Source organism: Lygodium microphyllum, chromosome 25, assembly GCF_053477565.2.
Source record: "Lygodium microphyllum isolate KBCC chromosome 25, Lygodium_microphyllum_v1.1.10, whole genome shotgun sequence".
Taxonomy (NCBI): domain Eukaryota; kingdom Viridiplantae; phylum Streptophyta; class Polypodiopsida; order Schizaeales; family Lygodiaceae; genus Lygodium; species Lygodium microphyllum.
Genome location: NC_141159.1, coordinates 37,061,407 through 37,085,746, shown reverse-complemented (window position 1 = coordinate 37,085,746; position 24,340 = coordinate 37,061,407).

Below are 24,340 nucleotides of genomic sequence, written 5' to 3'. Positions count from 1 at the left end.
GGACTTTTCGTGTCTGCCATGTAGCGGAAGTATTATGGTCGTTCCCACTTAGGACCGACCTGAATCAGGGTTTTCCCTAATGGTCATTTCCTAAACGGCAACTAGCGTCGAACCTTGAGTGAACTACTTTACGTAGAAATGCCAGGGCCGAAGCGGATTCACGCTGCACTTGGTTCAAGGAGAATGGGAAACGAGAGGGATGCAAGGCTCCACCTCTCTACCATAAGGCATAGTCCCATTCTGTTCCCCTAAAACAGCGTAAACTGGGATTATTATAGCCTAGACTCTAGGTCAGTGCCCTTTCTATTCATTTCCTTTCAAGCGATCTTCTTGTTGTCCATTATGATTGAGAAAAGTTCCCGATCAACAGGGACCACCCATCCGTAGGACGGACCCATGGCCACATCCACCGCACTTTTCTCAAGTTTTTTTGGTTGTCTAATTACCTATCACATTTAGTTGGATATGCATCAAGAAGCTTCCTTAATTAGCTGTTAGGCACTAGTTCCTTCACGTAATCTTAGTACTTGACATAGAAAAGCAGTGTCAAACAAGTTCCTTTTCAACAGGTTATCATATTTATCTTTGGAATACATTCTATAAAGTCCAGTCCGTAGGCTTATCCATAATCCACCCGAAGGCTATTCAGCAATCCACAGGGATTACTAATCCAAGATTCCACCCGTAGACTAGTATGTGGGCCTCGAGATCCAATCCCAAGTCATGTTGGCCTCTTGTGCATAGCCCGGAAGGCGAGGGATTTATAGCTAGAGCTACCCCTTGCACCCAAGCGTCCTCCTACTCCAAGTAGCGCTCAACTTAGAGACCTCATGCGGCGGGTTCGATCCACCTTCCGGTGCGGCTAATAACCCCCTTAGTTAGGGTCAGGCAGACACTCGGGGATAATTGAGGCTGCCTCTCCCTTCAGGCCTTCAACCTCAAGCATTAGATATCCTTTCATCCTTTAATTCCTTGAGCAAACAAAGTAAACAGTGATCTCTAAACTGTTACAAGCACAATCATTTCTAGTGATCGTTAATTTGGCCAACTGCTAAGGAGTGAATCCTTCTCTGTGAATGCATCCACCATTCGATCTGGGATCAGTTGCGACTTGGCAAGTTCCCCAAGGGATTGTTTGTTAACCCTTATGTCCTTGGGTTAGGGCTATACCCTATTAACCCAACTTAACCAATACCTTAAGTTCTATTAACAGAAAATATGTTGCTCCAAATTATTGGTTGGTCCTTTGCTTCCAAGAAAATATCTAATCCCCTTATCTTGGTTACTATTCCCAAGAAAGGTACTATATCAGGACGACTACTCATCCTCTCGCAAGTTAAACTTGCGCAAGAATCCGCCTATCTCATTCCCAGGAATTGGTCATTCTCTTGTGGTCAAATCACAAGATCATGCGACGTTGCAACTTGTTGCACAAGAGTCGCATCTAATTTATGGGACTATTTCACCCATCGAACGGTGTCTTCTAATCACGGAATCATGATAAGATAGGAAACAGGGTTTAGGGTGTCTTCATATCCAATCCGTTCCTGATTGCACTAGGTCGACATCGCCGGTTCTAGGGTTCCAACGCAATCCGAGTTTCATCTTTTTAGTGAGCGATCCTTAGGGTAGAAACCCTAGATCGTTTCTTGCAAGTATGTCCTATTGTCCCTACATTCCGTGAATGTGGGCAGGTCTTTAGGTTATGAGAGTTTCAACTTGGCAATAAATGCGACTAGGTCACGTCCTCAACGTGCTAAACCCTAGTTAGCACTTGGAATATGTTGCAACTATTTAGCCATTCCTAAGCAATTCCTTTGCGGTTTAGGTGTTTAGGATAAACCAATTTACTTGTCTATTCATGAAGATATTGTCTTGATCAAAGAGGGGAAAAACTAGTTGCATTACGATACCATTCTCGTAAGCACACGATTCATTGCCTACATATGATTAGATTTACAACCCCTAACTTTTTTGGTTAAGATCAAAGCGTATGTTAAGTTACGACATAATTTCCATTGATCTTTCTAGAACATGCATTCACGATTCATGCCACTAAGCTTTTAGTGTTTTATGTTAAAACGAACCATGCAACCTTTCCCTAACTTCATTTTTGAATGAAATATTCGTACGTTGAATGAGCATTACACAACCTTTCCTAACTACTTACGTAGTTGTTTAAGACTTATGCCAATTGACTAGAATTTAACCTACTTCATGCAGCCCTAAAATCATTTCTATGCCTTGCAAATTCCTACGGTTGTTAGCAATCTTCTTTAATGAATCATTACTAAGAAAGATTCATCTAATAGTGCAACATGTGATTTAATCTTTCCATGCATAGTCGAAGGTGTGCTACAATAATTCCGACTTTGTAATGATAATCATTGTTGTTCTAGATTCGTTACTTTGCAATGCATAGAAGCCACTTGCTAAAAATGCATAAACATCTTTCGTTCATTCCCTTAAAAAAATACAATTTACCAAAATCTTTATTTGTGAGTTATTTTCTTTAAAATAGCCAATGTATTTCAATTGTAAAAATGCATCCTAATTCCATAAATTATCCATGCATAATTGCAATTTTTCGACGTAAACCAAAACTAGGAAGAAAACATGGACTTGTGGGTTCAGTGAGATATCTACATGAATGTTAGGAGATGATCCTCCTGCGGTTGTGCCTTGTGCATTTTTAGGGGCCATCGTGAATTCGACCTTCATGGTTTGGACGCAGTCTTATGATCTTGGCCCATTCTCCCTTGTACGCACGAATCCCTTTGAGGTACGACTCCTTGATCGAAGTATCGACTTGCGGAATTGGGCTTTGGAAGGCCTTAGGGTTCGGAGCTTTGAAACTTCTTTCTTTCAGAAAAGAGGGATTCATGAGTGGGTTCTTGCAAAAGCCTTGCGGAAACGGAGGCTTGGGAGATTCTTCTCTTGAAATTCCGGCTAGGAAGGGTTGTATAGCTTTGTGGAAATGGGAATTTATAAACTTCCCCTTTGCTTCAAAGCTGGGATGGCTTATTGAGAATCTAAAGGGACTTATGGGAGTCGCAATGGGAAGGGGGTTTAAGGGAAACCCGGGGGGTAAAATGTGCTTCTGGGAATTGCAATGAAAAAGGGGTTTTAAAGAAACCCATGGGGTAATATGAACTTGAATGGAGAATCCACGGGAAGGGTCTTAAAAATAAACCCTGGCTAAGGTGGCTTTTTGGGGATGCAAGGGGGAAAGGGGGCTTAAATCGCGGGGGTAACAAAAACCACTTTATAGGGAGAAATGGAAAAGGGGGCTTAGAGAGCCCCCTTAGAAGCTTCTTGGAAGCTTCTGGGGGAAGTGTAGAGGCTACGTGGAAGAGAGGAGATGATTGATACGTGGAGGGGGAAAAAGATGATGGCTACGTGGAAGAGGGATATGGTGGCGCAACTCGGCCTCCAGTGGTGGTTCTTTTAGTATGGCGGTAGCTGTGGCGTAGCACAACGCTAGCATCACACCTCCACAGACGGCATTGTTCTTCCTCTCTCACTCTACAGCGTGATCTTCCTCACGACTACTCTCCTCCACCCTTTAGAGGGTGTTTATATAGGATAAGGGAGAGGAGACCTCTCTCTCTCACGCAGCCTGTTGCATGGGCATATTCCCCCCACAACCTCCAGCAATGGTGCTTACACATCCGTGCCTCACTGCCTCTCCTCTAGCACGGCCTTCAGCTGCCTGGGGGAAAAGAAGGGGTAATATGATATAAAAAGAATTTGAATTTTTATCCCCACATTATCCTTTTAACCTCCTCCCAAGCGGAGATTCACATGTAGATATGCGGGTTTTTAAACCTTGGTCTCATTTGGCCAGTGGAGAGTCATGATACGTCGTGTACTGTTAGTAACTTCAATGCTGGAATTGTCATTTGCTTGAGTCTCACGCGGGCTAGTAATATTTTTCAACAGAAATATTACATTCTCTTCCCCTTGGAGAAATCAAGATGTCCTTGTCTTCAGATCAATTGGGGATATTGATGGTTGAGAGTGGTTTCATCCATCCAAGTGGCAACCTCCTCGGGATAATCTTTCCATTGGACGAGGTATTCTCTCAAGGTTCTGGATCTTCAGTTGTCTCTCCCTAACATCTAGGATCTTGTCAGGCCGTAGCTTAAGGACTCCTTGGCTAGGCATTACAACTTATTGCTCATCAAGTACATGGCTAGGATTAGATACATACTTATTCAATAGGCTGATATGGAATACATTATGAACCTTTAGGTTCTCAGGGAGTTGCAGTCTATAAGCATTAGGTCCTAGGCACTTGAGGATCTTGTATGGTCCACAATACCTTGGACTTAGCTTCTTGCAATCTCCTAAGGATAGGGAACTCTTCTTTGGATGTACACAAATGAAGACCATGTCTCCTTCCTCGAAGATTCTATCTTGATGCTTCAAATCTGCGTATGCCTTCTGTCTATCTTGGCGGTAAGAAGCATTGTAGGCAAACTCAACCAAGGGCAAGTATTGAATCCACCTTTTTGGTTCACGGTAGCAGTGTGCCCTTAGTATATCCTTGATGACTTGATTGACTTGCTCTGTTTGGCCATCCGTTTGGGGATGGTAAGTTGTACTTAAACAAAGTTGAGTCCCAATGGCTTCAAAGATAGCTCTCCAGAAGTGTGATGTGAAGAGAGAATCATGATCACTACTGATTCTTCTGGGTAGCCCATGTAGCTTGAATATCTCCTTGATAAACAACCTTGCAATGTTTGAGGCTTTATAGTTTGTCTTTACTCGAATAAGATGTGCAACCTTAGTAAACCTGTTGAAGATGGCAGGCGCATTCGTGAGTCTGAATGACATAAATAGGAACTCAAAGTGTCCATATCTTGTGTTGAAGGCCGTCTTTGGGATATCTTCTTCCTTGATCCTTATTTGATAGTAACCATACCTGAGATCAATCTTGGAGAAGATCTTCGCACCCTGAAGACGATCAAGAAGCTCATCTATTCTAGGAATAGGATACTTGTTCTTAGCAGTTGATTGATTCAGCCCTCTGTAATCAATACACAGTCGAAGCGTTCCATCTTTCTTTTTCTGGAACAGCACTGGAGCTCCCCATGGTGAACTGCTAGGATGGATGTAGCCCTGATCTAGCAGTTGCTTGAGTTGTTCCTTCAGCTCAATTACTTCTGGGATGGACATTCTATAAGGTCTCTTTGCAATTGGCGCAGCTCCTAGTACTAGCTTGATCTCATGATCCACTTCTCTTTGAGGTAGGAGTTCTGTCAACTCTTTAGGAAATATGTTCACCTACTCTTTTAGCCATGAAGGTCCTTCACTAGACTCCTGCTTCTGATCTTCCTTATTGAGCTTAATCAAGTAGACAAGTAGTCCCTTTCTAACTCCCTTTATAATCCGAGATGCTTTAGCCAATTGAATTTTCGGCTTTCCAGCCTCACCTTGAGTTGTGACCAATTTCCCTTCAGAGTTTCGAAAGGAAAATTGGTCCTTCCCACAATGAATGTGGGCGTCATTAGGCTTAAGCCAATCCATTCCAAGTAGACACTCATGGGTGGATATCTAGGTTCATGACTCTGAATTTGACTGAAGTCGTCTTTCCTCCCAGAAAGAATTCCACCTTAGCAGTTTGCCTGGTACAAGTGACCTCACGACCATTTGCTAATTTCGCAAGCAAGGTAGGTGCTTCTACTGTGGCTATTCCTAATCTTCTTGCACAAGCTGGTGACATAAAGGAATGTGTACTGCCACAATCAATCAAGGTTTTGAAACCTTTACCTTGATAATCCAATGGTGTCTGAATCACCGAAAACTCGTGATTCGGCCCTTTCTTGTGAAGAGTGGCATGGACTATCGCCCTTTCAAACTCTGCTTCCATGGTCGGATCTTCTTCTTCGTACATTTTCCTGTTGGCAATGCAGGCGGTTCTTTCTTTGCCTCGGGTAGCAGCTCCCTGGCCATGGCCAGTTTCCTGGAAAGGTGCTTGGTAATGTCCTCCACCAAGCTTGGGACATTGCCTCTTAAAATGACTAGGCTCCTTGCAGTGGAAACAACGGAGGTTGCGGCCATTGCTTTGAGTAGGGACAAAGGTGTTGGCATTATTAGTCCTTGCTTTCTTTCTTTGTCCCCGATTCTGACCTTGAACTCTCTTCATTTGAGGCCTATATGCTCCTCTGTTCGGGTCATTATAAGACCAAGTTTTGTTACTTCTTGGCCTAGCACGCACCTCCTGAATTATGGGTGCAGCTCAAATGAGTGCATCCTGTAGATCTGATGGGTGCATAGACTCGAGATGGGTATTCACTGGTGGGTTTAAACTAGCACAAAATTTTGACACCTGCTGTGTCATGTCCATCTGGGGCGCATACTTAAGAAGTGAGACGAATTTTGAGTAGTATGCGTCAAGAGTGTGTGATACGCCATAGGTAAGTATCTTCCTTGCACAGCTTTCTTCAAATTTTCCCAAGTAATGGATCCTTCTACGATCCCTTGATCTCTGTACCATTGCTTCCACCAAAGCCTGGCTTCGCCGGTGAGCTTCAGCTTGGCGAGCATAGCCTGGTTGGCGGGTGCAGTATTGGCTGCTTCAAAGTAATCCTCCATGGACTCTATCCAAATTTCAGCATCCGCTTGGATAGTCCTACCTTTCCCGTCAAATTCAGGCGGCTTAATCTATTTGAGAAGAAACTTCTTCTCTTGGATCACGGCCGTACTTGATGTAGGAGGCGAACTAGAAATCTGTACCTAGGGTTGTGCTTGTATAAAGGATTCTTAACGTTATAATTGGCTAATCGTTATGATTTATATTTCATACCCAATTCAGTTATCAACCAAGAATCCTAGCCACTTAACTTTTTATCAATTCTCATGGACAAGACAGACATTGATAAAAAGAAGTCTTATTGCATTTATATGGGCATAGCCCTTTCGGAGTACAATATTTCCTGAGATGATAGAGCAACTGTTATATTTTGTTTGGGGAGAATAATGTTGTATTACATTTATCTACGGGAACTGGATAATAGTATGGTTTCGGGTCATGGATCTTCAGGAATCGGTAAGTCATTGGAAGATTAGCGTATCATTTCCTTTGGAACCCATTTTTCTCATAGTGCCCCAACACCTTGATCCTGTCGGCGGGGATTACACGGGTCATTTCCTCATATACATATGAGTTCAGTTCAACCCTCCGACCTTGAAAATGTAAAGTTGAGTTTACGTGAGCCTCCACAAAAATCAACAGCTTCACGATCTTCAGGTCTTGCAACCACTTGATCCTCTTTAGGTTGGTTCGAAGGTATGCAAACCGTTGGGCAGTTGTATAGTAGATTCCTGAGTCACCCGTCCATCTCCGTTCCACGTACAAAGGCGATGGATTATAAATACGGTCTAGGATGCTCATCTGAACCCTTTTTTGATAATCCGGGGAATGCATCGCGGTCATAAACATGACTCGGAATACTAAGAACCTGTTCCATGCTTCATAATTCTACAAGATCACATGGAAAGTAAGGAGAAGTTCTAAATAGCAACATTTGCTTTGCTTCTTCTTACTAAGATTTCTTAAAAACAAATCCTTTGTTGGTTCGCTCTGATACCAACTGTAACGTGTCCACCTGTTCCCTTCAGGACATGTCTTAGCAGTCCATCGGGGGAGGTCTAGAAAGCTCCGCCTAGCACTCCCATGGAATGTCACAGGGTTTGCGATCTAGGACTTTCCGTGGCCACGTAGCGGAAGTATTCTGGCCATTCCCACTTAGGACCGACCTGTATCAGGGTTTTCCCTAATGGTCATTTCCTAAATGGCAACTAGCGTCGAACCCCGAGTGAACTACTTTACGCAGAAATGCCGGGGCCGAAGTGGATTCATACTGCACTTGGTTCAAGGAGAATGGGAAACGAGAGGGATGCAAGGCTTGACCTCTCTGCCATAAGGCATAGTCCCATTCCGTTCCCCTAAAATAGCATAAATCGGGATTATTATAACCTAGACTCTGGGTCAGCGCCCTTGCTATTCATTTCCTTTCAAGCGATCTTCTTGCTGTCCATTATGATTGAGAAAGTTCCCAATCAATAGGGACCACCCATCCGTAGGACGGACCCATGGCCACATCCACCGCACTTTTCTCAAGTTTTTTTGGTTGTCTAATTACCTATCACATTTAGTTGGATATGCATCAAGAAGCTTCCTTAATTAGCCGTTAGGCACTGGTTCCTTCACGTAATCTTAGTACTTCACATAGAAAAGTAGTGTCAAACAAGTTCCTTTTCAACAGGTTATCATATTTATCTTTGGAATACATCTATAAAGTCCAGCCCATAGGCTTATCCATAATCCTCCTGAAGGCTATCCAGCAATCCACAGAGATTACTAATCCAAGATTCTGCTCGTAGACTAGTATGTGGGCCTCGAGATCAAATCTCGAGTCACGTTGGCCTCTTGTGCACCGCTCGAAAGGCGAGGGATTTACAGCCAGAGCCCCTTTTGGCACCCAAACATCCTCCTGCTCCAAGTATCGTTCAAGGAGAGACCTCACGCGGTGGGTTTGGTCCACCTTCCCAGTGCGGCTAACAACCCCCTTGGTTAAAGTTAGGCAAACAGTTAGGGGTAACTGAGGCTGCCTCTAACCTCAAGCATTACACATCTTTTCATCCTTTAATTCCTTGAGCAAACAAAGCAAATAGTGCTCTCTTAACTGTTATAATCACAATCATTTCCAGTGATCGTTAATTTGGCCAACTACTAAGGTGTGAATCCTTCTCTCTGAATGCATCCAGCATTCAATCCGGGATCAGTTGCGACTAGGCAAGATCCCCAAGGGATTGTTTGTTAACCCTTATGTCCTTAGGTTAGGGATGTACCCTATTAACCTAACTTAACCAATACCTTAAGTTCTATTAAGAAAAAATATGTTGCTCCAAATTATTGGTTGGTCCTTTGCTTCCAAGCAAATATCTAATCCCCTTATCTTGGTCACTTTTCCCAAGAAATGTACTATATCACAACGACTACTCATCCTCTTGCAAGATAAACTTGCGCAAGAATCCGCCAATCTCATTCCCAGGAATTGGTCATTCTCTTGTGGTCAAATCACAAGATCATGCGATGTTTCAACTTGTTGCACAAGAGTTGCATCTAATTTATGGGACTATTTCACCCATCGAACGGTGTCTTCTAATCACGAAATCATGATTAGATAGGAAATAGAGTTTAGGGTGTTTTCATATCCAATCCGTTCCTGATTGCACTAGGCCGACATCGTCGATTTTAGGGTTCCAACGCAATCTGAGTTTCATCTTTTTAGCGAGCAATCCTTAGGGTAGAAAACCTAGATCGTTTCTTGCAAGTATGTCCTATTGTCCCTACATTCCGTGAATGTGGGCAGGTCTTTAGGGTATGAGAGCTTCAACTTGGCAATAAGTGCGACTAGGTCACGTTCTCAATGTGCTAAACCCTAGTTAGCACTTGGGATATGTTGCATCGATTTAACCATTGCTAAGTGATTCCTTTGCGGTTTAGGTGTTTAGGGTAAACCAATTTACTTGTCTATTCATGAAGATATTGTCTTGATCAAAGAGGGGGAAAACTAGTTGCATTACAATACCATTCTCGTAAGCACACAATTCATTGCCTACATATGATTAGATTTACAACCCCTAACTTTTCTGGTTAAGATCAAAGCGTATGTTAAGTTATGACATAATTTTCATTGATCCTTCTAGAACATGCATTCACGATTCATGCCACCAAGCTTTTAGGGTCTTATGTTAAAACAAACCATGCAATCTTTCCCTAACTTCATTTTTTAATGAAATATTCATACGCTGAATGAGCATTACACAACCTTTTCTAACTACTTACGTAGTTGTTTGAGATTTATGCCAATTGACTAGAGTTTAACCTACTTCATGCAGCCCTAGAATCATTTCCATGCCTTGCAAATTCCTATGGTTGTTAGCAATCTTCTTTAATGAATCATTACTAAGAAAGATTCGTCTAATAATGCGACATGCGATTTAATCTTTCCATGCATAGTCGAAGGTGTGCTACAATAATTTCGACTTTGTAATGATAATCATTGTTGTTCTAGATTCGTTACTTTGCAATGCACAGAAGCCACTTGCTAAAAATGCATAAACATCTTTCGTTCATTCCCTTAAAAAAATACAATTGACCAATCTTTATTCGTGAGTTATTTCCTTTAAAATAGCCAATGTATTTCAATCGTAAAAGTGCATCCTAGTTCCTTAAATTATCCATGCATAATTGCAATATTTCGACGTAAACCAAAATTAGGAAGAAAACCTGGACTTGTGGGTTCGGTGAGATGTCCGCATGAATGTTAGGAGATGATCCTCCTACGGTTGCGCCTTGTGCCTTTTTAGGGACCATTGTGAATTCAACCTTCTTGCCTTGGCTATAGTCTTATGATCTTGGCATGTTCTCCCTTGTACGTGCAAATCCCTTTGAGGTACGGCTCCTTGATCGAAGTACCGACTTGTGAAATTGGGCTTTGGACGGCCTTAGGGTTCGGAGCTTTGGGCCTTCTTTCTTTCGGAAAAGAGGGATTCGTGAGTGGGTTCTTGCAAAAGCCTTGCGGAAACGGAGGCTTGGGAGATTCTTCTCTTGAAATTCTGACTAGGAAGGGTTGTATAGCTTTGCCGAAATGGGGATTTATAAACTTCTCCTTTGCTTCAAAGCCAGGATGGCTTATTGAGAATCTAAAGGGACTTATGGGACTCGCAATGGGAAGGGGGTTTAAGGGAAACTCGAGGGGTAAAATGTGCTTGTGGGAATTGCAATGAAAAAGGGGTTTTAAAGAAACCTAGGGGGGATAATATGAGCTTGAGTGGAGAATCCATGGGAAGGGTCTTAAAAAAAAAACCTGGGCTAAGAGGGCTTTTGGGGGATGCAAGGGGGAAAGGGGGCTTAAATCCCGGGGGGTAACAAAAACCACTTTATAGGGAGAAATGGAAAAGGGACCTTAGAGAGCCCCCTTAGAAGATTCTAAGAAGCTTCTTGGAAGCTTTTGGGGGAAGTGTATAGGCTATGTGGAAGAGAGAAGATGATCGATACGTGGAGGGGGAAAAAGATGATGGCTACATGGAGAGGGATATGGCGGCGTAACTCGGCCTCCAGCGGCGGTTCTTTTAGTATGGCGGCAGTTGGCGTAGCACAATGGCAGCATCAAACCTCCACAGTCAGCGTCAATCTTCCTCTCTCACTCTACAGCCTGATCTTTCTCAGGACTACTCTCCTCCACCCCTTAGAAGGGGTTTATATAGGATAAGGGAGAGGAGACCTCTCTCCCCCACGCGGCCTGTTGCATGGCCATATTCCCCCCACGACCTCCAGAAATGGTGCTTACACATCCGCACCTCACTCCCTCTCCTCGAGCATGGCCTTTGGCTGGGGGAAAAGAAGGGGTAATATAATATAAAAAGAATTTTAATTTTTATCTCCACATTATCCTTTTAACCTCATTCCAAGAGGAGGTTCACATGTAGATATGCGGGTTTTTAAACCTTGGTCTCATTTGGCCAGTGGAGAGTCATGATACGTGTATCGTCAGTAACTTCAATGCCGGAATTGTCATTTGCTTGAGTCTCACGCGAGTTAGTAATATTTTTCAACAAAAATATTATAGGGAAGCGCGCCATAGAGGACATGGTAGATAGAATGCAAGTTATGATAATAGAAAATTGTATAATTATGGTAAAAAATAGCATATTTCACATGCCTATCTAGAAAATAGAAGAGGTGAAAATAACACAAATGGGAGAAGTCATCATACCAATTATACATCTACCAGTAATCATTTTGATCATCAAAAGTTGTTTGTTATGTAGCATATGATGAATGCAATAAGTACAGATGCATTAGCAGTAATGACAGATGATGTATGGTATGTGAATTGAGGTGCCTCTAACCAAATGATGTCTCAATGATGGAAACTGATTTAGAAAAATGAAAAATCTTGAAATGCTTGGTTTTATGGAAACAAGTGACAACACAATGCATCCTTTTGCTCATGTTTGGAGTTTCCCATCATCTATTTAGGATGGAAAAAATAAGTGTTTGGTTGATGTGCTACATGTGCCTAATATTACAAGGAACTTGGTTTCTATTTGTAGGGAAATGATTGAGAGGGAATTGCAAGTAAAGCTCAATGAGAATGGCTAATTAGAAGATTTCAAGAATGGATATAAACTAGTTGCAAAGGACAAGTGTATGGGAACGATGCTTATCTTGGATGTAAATATACCTGAGCTAAAGGATGCCTTGTTTGCAAAAGTTCTAGGAGTTGTGGCTAATGTTGACATTTGCCATAAATGTATTGGCCATGTAAATATACGTCAGTTGAAAAACATGTAGTCATATGAAATTGTGATGGTTGGGCTTGCCTAAGTTTAAAGTGGTTCATATGAAAAAAGTGTGTGAAGCATGCCAATTTGGAAAACATGCAAGGCATGCATTCCCTCATGATAAACATGCAACCAAACATTCACTTGATATTGTATATTCACATATATGAGGCCTTATAAACAATGCATCAATGGATAGATGTAAGTATTATGTAACCTTTATTGATGATAATACAAAGAAGGTATGGGTGTACTCCATGAGGGAGAAAAGCGAGGTGTTCTCTCACTTTTAAGGGTTTAACAATTTAGTTGAAAAACAAGTAGGTGTGTAGACTAAGTGTCTAACATTAGATGGAGGGGAAGAGTACTCCCCAATGAATACAGTAACTTTCTAATAGAACATGAAATTCACAAGTATACATGTGAGCACATTGCAACGGAATGGCATTGTTGAAAGGAAGAACATGCACGTTGCTCAAATTGCAAAGGAATTAATTCAATGTTCCACATAGTTTTATGACTAGTAATTTGTAAAAATTATGTCTCAAATTCTGTAATAACGTGAGAATAAGGTCCTTGTCCTAAAAAAGAGATACTAGAGAAGGTGTAGAAAATAGCAAAGATAGAAAAATGGCTAATTTTAGTGAAGGGATTGAAAAGCAATGGAAGGATTAGCAATACATAGAGGCTCATCCACTATTAACACATGAAATATTTTACAGAATAGCTACATAGCCATAGATCTGAAACATGAGTGTTTGAACCCTCTACAAATTTTCGAAAGGGAAAATGTTGTTCTAGCATTAGACATAGAGCATACAATCATGAGTTCTTTCCATTATGTTCTTGCAATCTCAAAACTCATCATGTATTTCTAAAAATCTAATCAATTGAGGTTTTCCCTTGTTAGTTACGTATTGTTTGCATTGATCACTTCATCTCATAAGATTACATATTTTCTCCATTTTTTTGTGATCTAAGGATGAGCTTTTAAAATGTGCTTACACATACATGATGTGAGCACAAATTTGTGTCAGCTTATCTATGGAGATTGTGAGATAGCTTATAAAAACATTCATCAAAAATAAATTTGTGAAACGTTTTCATATATTGTGCACTTGTATGAGCATATGCATGAGTCTCATGAAAAGATGGGGGAAGAGAGAGGAAGCTTGAGCTCTTATACAAAACACATAGAGAGAATGCACTCAAGATAGAAGCTAAAACCCTAGTCTTTATTATTCTTCTTCTTATTCACTATATGAGTCTATAAGAATAAGAGAAAGTGCAACATACATAGCATACAAGTTGTCCATAGTATGAATATGCTAAGTAGAAAGATGACTAGATAGATATCTTGTAACTGAGGTAGATGGACTTATTGATATCTAGCTATAAAGTATTACTCGATAATATGTCGATGTAGGTACTAACAACGCCACTGATATGAATGCAAAAACAATCATCCAAGTACATATTGAGTGTTAGCTCATGTTGATCTTGGCATCTCAACACTCCCCTCAAGCTCAACTCGATGACTTAAACTCCAAGTAGCATGCAAATGAACATATGATGGAGGCTCTCTACACCATACCTCCTGTGCAATTTGAAAACCAATAGCAGTGCATGGGGATATCCCTAAAGCATCTGAGTAGTTTTGAAATGAGCAAGGTATTAAGTGTCAATTGACCATCCCTAACCTATCTTTCAACCTCTTCATGCTCAAACTTTGACAGTGTATGAGGAGGTTTATTTATGGGCTTATGGGAGGGTAATGAACAATACGACTTCCTAGGATGTCCACTTTTTAATTTAACCTTGTAGCTCTTGAGATCATTATGGAGCATTTGGATATCAAAATATGTTGAAAGGGATTGAGTGTATTCATAAAGGAATTCAAGAGTTTCTAGTGGGACTAGGGTTTTTGGCAAAGAGTTGGATAGAAGAAGAAAGCTATAAGTCCTCTATCCACAGTTTCCATATTTAAGTGCTAGGGTTTTTGGCAAAGAGTTGAATAGAAGAAGAAAGCTATAAGTCCTCTATCCGCACTTTCCATATTTAAGTGCTCATGGATTCTAATTCATTCCCTTTCATGTGTCCCAAGACTTTTGTTTGTATTGATTCTAATTTCCACAATCACATGTTTACTAGCATTAGCATAATATTGCAATTTTTCTTGATTTTAACTTTGTGCAAGCGGGTAGTGTGCAAGCAAGCCTTCTCTCTCCTAGACACTTGTGGATCTTTAAAATAACTTGTAGTACTTCAACAAGCCAATCATTATTCAACCAAGGCTTGTAAGGATTGTGGTACCTGTTGTTCTTGTTGGCTCTTGAGTCCCTCTTGAGCTTCCAACTTTTGTTGGCTTTGTGCGCTTTTATTCTTGTATTCTTTGGCTCTCCTATGTCTAGTCTTGCTTACTCAATTCCTTACAATCATGCATTGAGTTTAGTATCCATGCCTCAAAGCTCACTACAAAATCCAACTTTCACTTGTGCAATGGTTTGATCTAACCTATGTGCCTTGGTCCTAGGTGTGTGTGGACATGTGGTGCAATGCAAATGTGTGGGTGCATGGGTTAGTATGTGTGTGTAGTTTACTATGTGACCTAGTATTTGTGTATGCTAGGTGTTATATGGTAATGATTGCACCTATTCAATTCAACCCTCAATGAGATATGTGTGCCTCAGTGTATGTCTTACGATATAAGTTATTTACAGTTACTTTTCATGTGTGATGGGTGGATGATCATGCATGTTCTAGACGTATGCATATGTGCACTTACATGTGTCGAGCATGTGCCTACCATAGATGTAATGTGAAGTATATGTGCAAATGTACCTAATTTTTTATGCACATGAGTTTGTGTGTATCTTATTTACACTAATGCAAGATGCATTCAAGTGTGTGTGTGGCAAGGGAATGAGGTGCTTAAGCACAAAGTGTTCCTAGCCCAGGTAATTCACTATATATACATACCCTCTATATCACGTGCGTTCAAGGCATATTTATAGATATCCTTATCTGTGATTTTTTCCTTAATAAAATATAACCCTTTTCTATTGAATCTGTAAGTGACCCCTTTCTCTGGGATCCTTTTGTATGTAAAAAATGTGTGAAAATGGTATTTTGAAAATCCCTTATGTTGAACCCATGTGATATATGCATATATTTATGTGACTGACCTCCCTAAGGTTCCTAGGTAGGGGTCTAGTGTGATATGCACTAGGTCTGGTTGGTGCGAAAGCATGCTACATGCATGTGAATGGGTTCTTAGTGTAAGGAGGTATGCTTTGTGCATTGGATGCACTCAAGAGTCCTAGCATGCATATGAGTGTGACTAAGGGTAGACTGGGTCCATTAGGTGTAGTCTACATGACTAGGGGTTTAGGTGCATGCGTGATAATGGTGTAATGTGTGGGTGTATCTAGGGTGGAGTGTATGTATATGCATGCACAACTTATAGGGTAGTGCTCTATGGATGCGATATGCACATGTGAATGGATGCTTAATGTGTACCATGTTCACCTATGGTGCTATGAGTGTATGCGTAGTGAAGTGCAATGAATGCACACACATAAATGGGTGCGTATGAGGATGTGAATGCATATGTGGATCTATAGATGCACACAGTAAAAGAAATGCACACTTGTGTTCACGGGCAAGCTATGTGTGGTCAGATGCACATGGATGCACACAAGTGTGGTCAAATGCACATGTGGATGCATTGTGTGTGGTTGGACACATATGGATGCATTACATGCATTTGGATGCACTAGGTAGGATTGGACACACATGGATGCATGGATGCACTTGTGGATATACAAATGTGAAAGTGTCTATGCGTGTGTCAATGGATATAGTACAATGTAGGTGGATGCACACGTGTGCAATCCAATGCACATAGATGCACATGTATGCGGTCAGACACATATGAATGTATGTAGATGCACTATGTGAGGTGACTAATGCACATGAGTGCAACTTATGGTAATGGATATAGTGTGGGTGTCTAAGGGAATTATGATGCACAATGCATGTGCATGCATCTTTCCTCTCTTCTCTCTCCCTTAACCCTCCCCTCTAATGGGGTGGCACTAGCGTAAGTTGAGAGAATAGTACCCACACATATGAGACATACAATGTATACATGCATCAAATGGATTAGTGTATGTCTTGTGTCTACATGCACGTGTATGTTTGATGCATGAGTCTTGTGCCTATGGAATGATATGCATGCATAGATACCTGCAACTATGGGTGGCATACGTGTGCTTTGTGTGATTCTTTTTACTTCCTCCTCCTCTCCTGATCCCCCTTGGCAAATAGGGTAGTTCTAGGGGTGAGTTCAAGATGAAAAAATGGCTCTAAGTGTGTTGTGTGTGTTACATGTGTATGTCCATGAGAGCGCACTCAAATATGTGACAATTATCTATAGATGTGAGTGTGCATGTGCATTGAAATGTTTATTGTGTGCCTGTGTGTATGTGTGCGTGCATTGAATATGCATGTGTGTGTGCACAAGTGTTAATTAGTTATGAGGGTGTATATGGTGTAGTATGTGTGTGGTGTTTGTGATTTTAATGTGTGTTGTGTATGTATCATATATGTGTGAGTAAATGTGAGTGGTATGTGTGTGCATATCCTTATTTATGTGTATAAGGGGAGGGGTGTATTCATTGATGGTGGTGGCTCGGCAACGGTGGTGTTGGGCGGAGGTGGAGACCGGACTCTATGGTAGAAGCAAGGGCTAGCCGGTGGCTTGCAGTGCCCATACAACATCAAGGATGGAGAGCGGCAGTGGGAATGGTCATGTGGCTAGGTTGGGGAGAGCCGAAGATGGAGAAGTGAGTGTAGCCAGGGTGGTTCTGGTAAATGCGGTGCTATGTGGCGTGGGGTGCAAGCAATGAGCACAGGAGGGGAGAGTGTTTGTCGGGCAGACAAGAAAAGATGGAGCCTAGTTGGGACACTATAGGTAGAAGGAGCAGTGGGCTGCTAGGGCCTTGAAGAGGAGTAGGGGAAGCAATATATGTTGGCGCATGATGAAGGTGAAGAGACATCAGAGGGAGGAAATGGGAGTGGAGATGGAGGCCGATAGGAAAGTATGATGCTACATGCAGTGGCACACTCGAATGACAAGGGATCTGCGCATAGGGAGGCCGCTAATGGGTGATGCAGGCCTAAGCGTGTGTAGGGCCAACATTGTGGAGAAGGAGACCAGATGGTTTTCGGGACTGAGGCCAGGTTGTAGGTTGATGGGCAATCCGAATGGCGTGGTAGTTCGTATTTTTTACCTTATTGTACTTCCATTATGAAAAAAATGAACTCACAAATGGGCCCTTAAAAATAATATAGTTTAAGATGTGGGCCTTTTGGATTGTCCAATAGGAAGGCTAGATGTTGACATCCATGGAGGGTGAATATTCTCTCTCCAAATCTTGGGTTTTCTATTAAAAAAAGGGGTAGTGGGGGATTAAAAAAAGGGAGAATGAATAGTACACAAAATTTGAGTTTCTCTCACCTCGTATTCCCCCCTTTTTTGGAGAATTTTCCATTTCGATTTTTTTCCCTCTCACGAAATCAGTTTGACCCAAAAGTTGAGCGACAGACCACTTTCCCTCTCTTCTCTTTACTCATGAATTTTCACGTCCATTGAAGCTCCTTGCTGAGAATAATTAGGGTTTTAAGTGTTCTGCTTACCTCTGCACTTTCTTCTCCACGCAGCTCCAGATTTTGGGCAAAACACATGTGCCCATCTCTCTTTGCATTTTCTCTTGTTTGCTATTTTTTGAATAGGGTTTGATGCTGTTTCTTACTGTTGTTGTTTTATTGCAGAGGTTGTTTGGGGCAAGAGACAGAGGTGCTCATCTCTCTCTCCTTTCTTTCCCCCTCTCTCTATGTGTTGTTTCTCTTTTATGTTGTGTTTTCAATAGAATTTGATGTTGGTTCTAATTGTCGTTTTCTTACAGAGTATATTTAGAGCAAGAGGCAAAGGTGTTAATCGCTCTATCTGTTTGGTTTTTTTTTGCTAATATCTTTTCAATACAACACAATGTTGGTTCTAACCCTTGTTGTTGTTTTGTTGCAGAGATCATTTTGGGTGACATTGCACAAGTGCTTATCTCTCTCTCCCTCTCTCTTTCTCTATCTATGTTTCCTCTTTTCTACTGTTTTTTCAGTATACCTTCATGTAAATACTAACTCTTGTGAAATTGTCTTTTGCAGAGATCAATTTGGGCAAGATTGGATAGGTGCTCATTTCTTTCTCTCTCCCGTGTACTCACACAAACTCTCTCTTTCTTCCTCTCTGCATTATCCCTTTTCTACTATCTTTACAATAGGGTTTGATTCTAGTTCTAACTTAAGGATCGATTGTTGTTGCAACACTTAAGACAAGGTAGAGCAGAGATTCTATAGCTCAATTTAAAGGTAAATCTACAATATTTTGTGGTGCTAAAATTTATTCATTTAATTAGTGACTTTTATATTTGATGGGATTAATGTTTTCTTATGTCCATCATTTACAATGGGTTTTGATTAGCAATGATTCAATCTTATCTTCAGCAAATCATCTTATAGGTAAATTGGCCTTGTTTTGTATTGCTTCTATTCATGCACTTATCTAGATATTTTTTGCTAAAAGGGATTCATGCAATTATTTTTGTTAAAAGGGATTCATGCAAGTGTTTTTTTGTACATGCAGGTATTGTACAAGGTTTAGGTGAAGCATATAATTCTCCATCAACTATTTTGATGTGGTGAGTGATTCCTTTGTGTTGGATGATATGGATCTACTAAAAGTCGATGGTTCAAAAATGCTCTGCTTTATTGGTCCTATGTGTCCATTTGGATTTCCATGCCAATTGGCAATGATCCATGAAACTCTTGTATCATATAATCCATATAACACACAATGTGTTGAGTCTTAGAATATCTCAGGTGTCAATCCAATGTGCCTATTAAGATTTACATGCCATGTGGCTGCTATCCTTGTAACAACTACTCTATAATATCCACATTTCATACAATGTATTGAGTCAAATCAGACTCCTCTTCATTATAATAAAATTTATTTTGGCAAAATTCTTTGAGTATTCTTGTGCTATTCTTTTCATTATATTTCATGTAAATGGTATGATTAAAGTGATCTCTTGAAATTAAATCTATACTTTGTGTTTATGTATATATCCACATGCATTTCGATATCGATGTTTATGTATGTTTACAAAAGTGTAAACATCTCTTAATGCCATGTTGATTTGTATGGCATATTGGTGATTACTGGACAGACTTAAAATGCTTATTATTTAGGGGTTAATATTTACTTTTTTACATCTAATGCGTAGATTATAATGCCTGAGAGAAGAACAAGCATCCTCTCGATAGAAGTACATAATAGAAAAGATGAAGAAGGGAATTGGATCACTGCTATGTATCATTGCTCATACATATGCGTCCAAGTATGAAGGGAGCTTTCAAGATGAAAGCATCTGCAATTGCAAATGTATCAAAGCACTGGAATGGTAAAATTTTAGCTCTCAGAAAAAAGAATGTTGATTCTGACCTTGTAACAGAGGCGTTTGTACAACATGTATTCATGCAAAAACAAATACACATTGCGCCCACTGTGCCCTTTCAATGAAACATTGCAAACATTAAGTATTTGCAACTCATTGAGAATGAGAACTTTCATGATACCTTTGTAACAACTTGTCTTGTATTTACAGAAGTATACCCTTCGGATTGCTATGAGTGGAAAAATGTTGAGAGTTTCAATGGTTCTTTTAAGTGTTACCACCTCAAAATTGGTAGATTGCTCTTTGAGGGGCATATAGCTAAGCAACTTGCAGAGGACCTTGTTTTTTTCTATGACTCCAAGTACATATTACCCAAGGGGAGTCGAGAATATGGAACCCTTGAGTCTCTGCACATATCAAATCTCAATAGCATCGAATGGCCATTGTGTAGAAACGACATTTTGCACATGTGTAGCACAAAAATTTCAACAAACATATTGAATTCTATGAAGCCAAGCACCGGCTTAAAGAATGTACATCTAAGCTGGTTCATATTGATTGCAATGTTTGCACACATGTTCAAGGAATGTAAGGGTTTGAGACATACCAAAAGCATGTAGGTCATAAAAAATACATCATAGGATTATGTAACAAGGATTCTAGGCAAAACTTGGACATAAAAAACAACTCACAATCCTGACACAGTGGAGTGTCAAGTCACAACAAGGGACATGGCTTTTGGGTAAAAATTTTCTCTCTTAGTTGACTATTATCTTACTTTGGGATGAATCAGCTAACTTTCCTTTCCAATTATAGGTACTTTGTCACACGACAAACTTTATGCCTAGTGTTCAAGTATCGTAGATGGAGAATGCTCAAGGGTAAATGGTTGTGCCTTGATGAAGACATGCGTGAAAGTGGAGCTGTGGATGTTGTTGTCATTTGTGAGGGCCGCGAGCCACAAGTATTGAAAATGGAGTATAATTGGCCCTTGAGTATAATGCGCCAGGAAATTATAATGTTAATGCAGAATCCACCTGTTAGTTTCTATTTTAAACTAGATGGTAGGAAAATTCGAAGCCAAGCTAAGGATACTGTTACCAACGGAAAGTGTGTGGCTCCACATAGTTTAGAAATTGTAGAGTCTCCCTAAAAATCCCAACACCACAAGTTGTAATATCCAACACTTGTAAATTTTTTGATTTTTTTGGCCAATAGAATATTGTTGCTTACAAACTTGCAATATTTAAAAATTATGCTATGTATGCAAAATCATTCTCTTGTTATACACTTTCAACATCAACACATTTACATATGCATGTAAACTTTACAAAGAGTAAAGCCATAACTAAATATCATATGTGAACAACCCTTAATGGTTCAAAACTTAAGGTTTTTAAGGTAGAACTAGTTTAGTTTTTGTTTCATTGTTTCATTTCACACTTTCTCTCTTCATCTCTTTATATCCCCCACATCCCTCCTACCTGCTACGATGGATGCTCGTGCACACTTTGATGAGTGGATCCACGAGACTATCTTTGCCAACCAGGGTGACGAGATATTCCAGGTTTTCTCTCAGAACTTCAACCTTGAAAGTGTGCTCTCATCAACTTAGTGAGCACCATTGCTACATACATATACTCCATCGAGGGATCCGACATGACTTGGGTGCCTCTGGAACAGCTCATGGTATTTCAAGCAAGGAAGAATCACCAAAAAGTGGTAAATAGGTGTCTAGCCCACGTGGATCCTTCGCATAGAGTATGCATTGCTCCCATGGGAAGTGCACCAGGTACATCACCTTTGGATCTCGTGGAGTGTGATTATGCATTAGCAATTTAGCTGGATACACCCCTAGAGGAGGAGAGCAATGAAGATACAACTCCACAGGTTGTTTCTATCACATATACGGAAGAAGAACCAATTGAAGAGCTCATAAATGTTGAAGAGGAACATCGAGTGGTGACAGAGCAATGGTTGTCTCTCATGGTGCCATCTTCTTCAGAACAGCCACAAGTCGATAAACCCAACCTTGCCTCCTTGACACCCATTGAAGTAGATGGTGTACAATACTTACTTCTATCAAACGTACTGCAATACTTGGAAATGAAGGAAGAAGAGTTGTTTTCTATCCTAGTTGGGGATTCAATGAAAGACCTGATTGATTATGATTACATGGATGTGCATCCAACAATGGTAGAGATTGGAAGATATGATGGCACAAGCTTAGATACTATGAGTGCAATCATAGCAGCACATGAGCATATTACCTCGGTTGAAGAAGATTACCTTGTGCCCGATGCTGAATTTGAAGCACTACAGCATGATTTGTTTGGACCAAGGCCCCATCTTTCTACCAAGGAATTTGTAGATCCCTCGACCCAAAGAGATGCCTCCTTGACACATGAGGAAATGAAGATACAAGATGATCTGGAGAAGGTGAGAATTTTAACAACCATTTATTTTTATGCAATGAAACTTGATGGTAGGGTGCATCGGGTCCCCGGAGTCCGCTAGTGAAATCTTGGAAAAAAATGATGCCTGTAGTTGCTGGCGTCTGGGGCCACTTTACAAAGACTCGATGGTAGGGTGCGTTGGGTCCGCCGGAGTCCACCGATGAAATCTTGGCAAAAAATGATCCCTGCACCTGCCCTATCCAAAGTCTGGCATCTGGGGCCACTTTCCAAAAGTGGCCCCAAACGCCAGACTTCGGACAGGGTAGCTGCAGGCATCATTTCTGAAAAGTGGCCCCAGACGCTAAACTTTGAACAGGGTAGCTACAGGCATCATTTTTTGCCAAGATTTCACCGGTGGACTCCGGGGGACTTGACGCACCCTAGTATCAAGTTTCATCACTTTTTGATAACTCTAGGTTAGTCGCTAAATATATTGTTTGATTTGAATTTGTCATTCAGGACATACTATATATAGATGAGTTTGCATCAAGGCAAGGAGAAGCTCGACATGCGGATCGACGCAAGGATTCAGCTCTTAAGGAGTATATCGGTAACCTTGTTGCAAATTTGGTGGTCTTCCACAAGAAGTGCTCACCAGGAGGGCAATAAATAATCATGAAAATTCTAGCTTTGACCAAGTTTGGACATTTTCGAGCGATACATGTGACATCTAGCTTGGAAAAGGTGGTGCTAATCAAGCGGTCAAAGATTCGTTAGTTGTTTGATCAAACACGGGGTAGAGCAATGTTTGTGCTTGCGACATTAGGAGACCTCGCTAAAGTGTCGGATCCGCTTCTCTTGGAGAAAGAGCTAAAGGGGGAGTGCTTCATTTTTTAAGCAAAGAAGGAACTTATATTTCCATTGGAAGCAAGCCCCTCCTCTCCTCTGATGAAAAAGACAAGGAACAATTGAGAGTTCTTGTTGGCTATCAACTTTTTTCTATCCCCACCCTCCACACGCAGCGCGGGCATCCAGGTGTGCTTATGTGTACAGGCGTTGCCGCAAGTGTTCACGCGTGCAGATGCGCGTTTGGTCTTCTTCGTGCGATGGTGCGGGCCGTCCCCGAGCACACACAGCTGTTCACACGCAGCCCGGGTATCTCTTTTCATTTACCACAAATCTGAGACAAATACCTAAAAACACTTAAAAACATTTAAAAATTAATAAAAAATCAATTAAAAAACAAAAAAAACAACTAAAAATTACTTTCTAAATTGGGTAATTTTCTATTGAAAAATCTTACTAAGTATAATATAAAGAATTAATTGCAAAAAATTTAACAATTTTTTTTTTTTTTTGAAATTCACTAAAAATTCAGAAAAACTCATTAATAATTCCTAAAAATCAAAATTAAATTAAAAAAGTCACAAAAAATTCCATCAATGCATTTTTTTGCTTTTGGGATACTTTCTAACCTCTAAACACCTTGGCACATGATTATCCTATTATTTTTGGACTCAAATGATAAACTTTTAATCTAAATTCATTAAAAATTTATTTTAAATTCAAAAAATAAGCTGCCAAATTACAAATAATTAAAAAATTACAAATCCATTGTTGACACTGGATCATTTTATTTCCAATTAGGTTTGATTGATACCCTAATAGATCAAATATATATATATGTATATGTAATATATATATATATATATATAACAAAAAATAATAATAATAATATTACACCCAAATTATGATTTAAAAAATAATAATAACAATCTCACCCAAACACTAATGAACATTACCTAAACCAAATGTGATGCCACTAACCTTGCCTTTATATTTATTTTATTTTTTTATAATACTAAGGTGTTTTATTTTTTCAAGTCAGTGGTTTTTACTTTTGTGTTCGATTCCTTGCATTTGGGACTACTCAGTGTACCCTCAGTCTCTTGCATACAAACCCCTACCAAGTATCTATTTTTCATGCTTTATTTATTTTGGTCATCCCTTAACCACAGTTAATTGTTAAAATGAACTTTATTCACCCATTTTTTCACGCGTACT